Source organism: Phascolarctos cinereus, unplaced genomic scaffold (genome assembly GCF_003287225.1).
Source record: "Phascolarctos cinereus isolate Bilbo 61053 unplaced genomic scaffold, phaCin_HiC Scaffold_8;HRSCAF=390, whole genome shotgun sequence".
Classification (NCBI taxonomy): Eukaryota; Metazoa; Chordata; class Mammalia; order Diprotodontia; family Phascolarctidae; genus Phascolarctos; species Phascolarctos cinereus.
This window is the reverse complement of record NW_027556291.1, coordinates 54,270,729-54,276,809: the sequence shown is the minus strand read 5'-3', so window position 1 is coordinate 54,276,809 and position 6,081 is coordinate 54,270,729.

Here is a 6,081-nt window from a genome sequence, read left to right as displayed (position 1 = left end):
CCTGAAAGACCATGGGACCCTGAGGGTGGATTTGTGTACTTGGAGTGGAGGGAGGAAGGTGAAAAAAAAATAGGGATCATGGTGTAGGGGCTTTCAACTTAGGTAAAGGCAGCTGAGTGGTCTAGTGGATGGAGTAGTGGATTTGTGGTCAGGAAGACCTGAGTTCAAATCCACCCTCAGATACTTACTAGTTGTGTGACCTTGTGCAAGGCACTTGACCTTTTTTCAGCTTCTTTCCTCATCTATAAAACAAGGATAATAATAGCATAGACCTCCTAGGGTTGTTGTGAGAATCAGATAAGATAATTTTTGTAAAATGTTTTGCAAACCCTGAAAACCTCTAAAGAGTGTGCACACTAATTACTTTTGAAGACTGAACAGATTAAAGAGAGTAAAGAGAGTCAGGGCCTCAGTGGTGATAGGCAGCATAGACAAAGGACAATGACTTGAGAATATTTACAAAGCCACAGCTGCTGTGGGAATGCAAACTAATTTTTAAAAATCTTCAGCATAAAGATTAATTAAAATGATAAACATGCTGTTAAAAACAATATCAGGCAAAGCATTCCAAAAGCCAAAGGGAAATGACTTTGGGATTAGCTAGTGTTTGGGATTACAATGATTGCCACATTCTTGAATGCTGGATTTTGTTTGCATTTGTCCTATAATTAGGGATTTGGAACATTTTTTTACATGATTCTTGAAAGTTTGCGTTTCTTTTTTTGAAAATGGCCCCTTCATACTCTGACTAATTATTGGGGAATGGCTCTTGTTTTTATATATTTGTATCAATTCCACATATACATAAGTCCACATATAATATTACAAATAATATGTTATATACTGCATTACACATATTATATAGAAAATATATTATATATTACATACCAGATATTTATCAGAGAAATTTACCATAAAGATAGATGTGTGTGTGTTGGATAGCAGACAGTGATCAGAGAAATTTGCTGCAAATATATATGTATATAATCCATATCTATGTCAATGCCACAGATGCTGTATAATATATAACATATATATCTATCTTGAATATCAGGCATTTATCAAAGAAATTTGCCATGAAGATGTGTGTGTGTGTGTATAATTCCACATATGTTCCATATATAATGCCCTACATAATATATTAAGTATAACATATATTTAATATACATATCTTATATATCAGGCATTTATCAGAGAAATTTACCACATAGATTTTTTTTCCCTACTCCACTGTTTGTCTTTTAATTCTAGCTGCACTGATTTTGTATAAAACCTTTTCAACTGAACATTAGACTTAAAGATGACCCCCATAAAGATGAATTAGAGTCTGGATCTATGAGAACTGCCCTTTGTTTCCTAGTTTTAGAACATCTAAGAAGTGACTACTAGGCCCTCTATAGATGTTGAGATCTGGAGAATTAATCAGCTTCCTAAATTCCCAACAGCCACTTACCACATAAGACCAATCATTTGTAAATTAGTGGCTGCCTGTATTGCCCCTTCATTAGCACTGATAATCTAGAGCTCGATTCTAGGGGAACAGATTATTGCTGAACATCTCCCTCTGCTCTCCAGCCCTCTTCCCATAGGTTAGAATTCAGTTTAGAAACAAACAAAACAAAACAGCCCAGGATGGGATGAATCCTTACTTATCTGCTGCACTAAAGATATACATTTTTTTTTAAAAAGTAAATCAACACACACAACACTCACACAAGAGTTCATCTGCATAGAGATGATGATTGCATCCATGGGAGGTGATAGATTATCAGGTGAGATAATATAAAGGGAGAAGAAGAGAGGGCTCAGGACAGAGCCTTGGGGGATACCCATGGTTAGTGGGAGTGACTTGGATGAAGATCCTGAAAAGGAGACTGAGAAAAATTAGTCAGAATGAAGAGAGAGAGGATCCAGGAAGAGGTAGGTGATCAGCAGTGTCAGAGGATGAGGACAGAGAAAAGGCAATTAGAGTTGACAAGTAAGAGGTTATTGGTAACTTTGGAAAGAGCAGTTTCTGTTGAATAATGAGATGGGAAGCCAGACTGAAGAGGGTTTAGAAGCAAATTTAGAGAGAGGATTTAGAAGAGGGCAAGGCAATAGCTTTTTCAAGGAGTTTAGCTGAGAAGGGGGAGAACTAATAGGGATGGCTGGATCAAGTTGGGGGCTTTATTTTATTTTATTTTTAAGTATAAGAAGGTGTATGTTTGTATACTGCAGGAAGGAGCCAGTAGGGAGATATTGAAGATGAGAGACACAGACAGTGAGAAAGAGAGGCAGAGATAGACAGAGAGACACAGAGAGAAAGAGAGAGACACAGAGAGAGGCAGAGAGAGAGAGAGAGAGAGAGAGAGAGAGAGAGAGAGAGAGAGAGAGAGAGAGAGAGAGAGAGAGAAAAGTATTATAAAATGAGAAGAAATGGGATCAGGGATATTTTCAGAGGGGTTTATCTTGGCTGAGAAGGGCCAATTCTTCATCAGAGACTGGAGTGAAGGAAGAGATAGTGGGGAATGATGTCAGAGGCACACAGCCTAAGAACAGGAGAAGAAACTCTAAGGGAATAACCTTAATTTTTTTCAGCCAAGTATGGGACAAGGTCTTCCGCTGAGGGTGGGGAAAGAGGTGGCATGGGTGGCTTGAGGAGAGAAGAGACAGAGACATTGTGGTGAATGGAATAGTGAATCAATTAGGGAATAGTAGGATTGTCTTGCTGCAGTGAGTGACCATTTGAGGTTAGACAAAATAAGTTTGTAGTGGACAGCGTCAGTATTGTTTCATGGCTTCCTATCACCTCTAGGATCAAATATAAAATCCTCTGTGTGGCATTCAAAGTGCTTTACAATCTGGTCCCCTCCTACCTTTTCGGTCTTCTTACACCCCACATCTCCCCATACTCTCTGATCCAATGAGACTGGCCTCCTAGCTGTTCCACAAACAAGACACTTCATCTCTAGACTCTGGGCCTTTTCCTGGGCTGCCCCCCATGCCAGGAACACTCTCCCTCCTCATCTCTGCCTCCTGGCTTCCCTGGCTTCCTTCAAGTCCCAGCTAAAATTCCTTCCACAGGAAGACTTACCCATTCTCCCTTGATTCTAGTACCTTCAGTCTTCCCTCTATATTCCCTCTCTATCTCCAATTTACTGTGCATAGAGCTTATTTGTAGCCAGATGGTTTCATTCCCATTAGACTGTTGTTGCCTTTCTTTGTATCCCTAGCCCTCAGCCCAGTGCCTGGCACATAGCAGCCTGTGGGCAGTTGCTGAGGAGGGAGATTGTGGTCATGTTCATTGTTGATGTATTAGCAAGGCTCTTTCACAGGACTCAGGAACTGGACAGTTGAGGATTGTGCAGTATTGAGCTGGTTTACCAAGGGGTCAGTATTGGGAGAGGGGGCAAATGTAGCCAGGGTATGGATAAAGGATTTGGAGGTCAGGGTGAGAACAGAAACATAGGAAAAGTCCAACTGACAATGGGTTGTGATCAGATTGATCTCTCTGTCTACCTTTCTCTTATGTCTGTCTCTGTCTCTGATCTTCAATATCTCCCTATTGGCTCCTTCCTGCAGTACACCATCAGATTTCATGACCATGAAAATGAATCACTTATCATGTGTGGATGGCAAGATCAAAGATGTGACCATCCCTGTGATTAGCCAGGTGAAATAGAGGAACAGGCCACGACGACTGAGATTTCTTCAAGTGTAAAATGAAGACATGATTTTTAAGTTCCCTTTCAGCATTAGACTTATGATTCTAGGATACAGAAATGAATTCCAATCGATGTGGCAGATTATAAACTCCTCAAAAGCACAGCCCTGGTCTCTCTCTGTATCTGCTCCAACTGCAAAGCCTTGCACATACATTGTATTAAGTAGACGATGTTTCTCTTGCTTGCACTGCTTCTGGCATCTACATGTGCCAATTTTTTTTTTTGTCAGGAATATCTTCGCTTTTGCCTTCTTGGCTACTAGCCTCCTTCAAAATTGACTACAGACCATCCTCCCTTCTTTGCGGAATTAGGGGACAGTAGATGTGTATTCCTGCATGCATGATGGCTGCCCTTTGATTTTTGCTGAACCGCTTTTGAAAGGTATTGGGTAGTGGAGGGATATATTTGGAAGTGAAAGTGATGTGATAATAAAATAAAATGTTAAATAATAAAATCAATAAGATTAATCAATAAAAATAAGATTTTAAAATACCTTAGTCAGCTCAGAACTGGCCTCCTCAAACATATTTTTCGTGATTACCTACCCCACCCCTCCCAAACCATCCTCCCCCCAGACCACTGGAAATCTCCACCAGGTTGCTTCTCAGACCTCAGAATCAATTGCCTTGAAATTAGTATAATCATTCATTGTAATGTAAATGTGTATTACCCCCTTTGGTATATGTGCGCCCCTTTCTCTCCTTGTGGGGTAGAAACCACTGGGTCATTTGGAGTCATTGTCCATTTGGAGACCTTGGATCCCAGGAGGAAAACCCCTCCTAACCAGTTGCTAATATGCACCTATAACTTTTTGGGGACCCATGAAAGTACAATTTGGGTCTCCAGCTTTCCTTGCCTCCCCCCCAAGTTGGCACAGGGCTCCAAAGGACATGAGAGTGGGGGAGGAGAAGAGCAGGCAATAGGAAAGGACACCAGGCCCAAAGTTTCGGAGATCACAAGACTGTGAATGCAGGAGATTGGGAAGGTGGGGGAGGGCAGGGGAGATCGGGAGGGTGGAAAGGAGTGTCGGAAGGGTGGAAAGGAGTGTCGGAAGGGTGGAAAGGAGTGTGTGGAGTGGGAATTCTCAGATTGCCTCCAGTTGCACACTCTGAACACACGTGCCAATTTTTGTCAGGGATATCTTCCCTTTTGCCTTCTTGACCACAGACCTCTCTCAAAATTGAGTCCAAACAATAATCCACCCCTCTTTGCAGAAGTGGGGGACTGTGGCAGCTGCTGCCCAAGCAGCCCCTACTATTACTGAGTGGTCACTCGTAAGACTGTGATGCAGGATCCCAGGAAGTCAGATGGCGTGGGAAGCTCACGATTCGTTTAGTCCGACTCTGTCCTTTGAGGAGAAAATAGTCTCACAGGGGCCGGAGGGGGGTAGTTAGGACAGGGACTATTGAGGGAACCCGTTTAGAGAATTTAGTTGGTGAACCCAGAATGTTCCTTGGGGCTTCAGCTTGGTTTATCTGTGCTTTCCGGTCCTCTTCTCTGACAGGTCATGTCCAACCCCTCCAAAACTCCTAGAAGGATCTTATTGTCCTGAGTAGATCGAGAAGAAATTCTAAGCTCCGGGCTGTCCACTCCCCAATTCTCTATGCCCCCCCCCCCACTCAGAAGGTCAGCTAGTCCCGACTCACAAGGTTAGTAGGCTCCTAAAAGGCCCTTTCAAGCCCTGTCCGTTTCCCCACTCGAGAGGGACTAGGGACCCCCCCCCAAACCCTGCAGCAAACCACCCAAAAGAATAGAATGTGCGTGCTCGTGGATGTGTGCAGAGGGCAGATCAGCCATGCTCAGGAGACGGCTGTCTGCAAACCGCTACGCCGCTCCCCCCCCACACCCCAATTGTGCAGCCACTAGGGCTCTCTACGGGCAATGATTGTCCAGCCGTGTAGGAACTGGAGTTGGGGGAAGAAGCTATATGTGCAGAAAGGTTTGCGTACACACGTGCAGCCTGCGGGGGAGGGGGGGCGCTAGGGTGGCTGTTGGTGCAAAAGCAAAGACAGTGAGTTTTGCTTTTGCAAAAGACTTGCCGGTAAAGGCGGATAAACAACAACATCCAAAAGGCACAGGCGCATAGCACCCACCAGCGAGAGCGCGCGCGCGCATAGATACATACATACACATCATCCTAAAATGCGTATAGCTAGCACAAGCCATACACATATACCACGCCAGGCACACTCACACCACACATACACACACACCCCACACACATTCACACTCGCACTCACACCGAAAAAAAAAGCAGAGCCAAAAGAAGAGAGAGCTCACAACTGTTACAAAACCCTTCGTCAGGTTTTGTAACAGTTCTCTCGCCGCCGGCCAATGAGAGGCAGCTCGGTTGTCACGTGGTTTGGGTTTATATAAG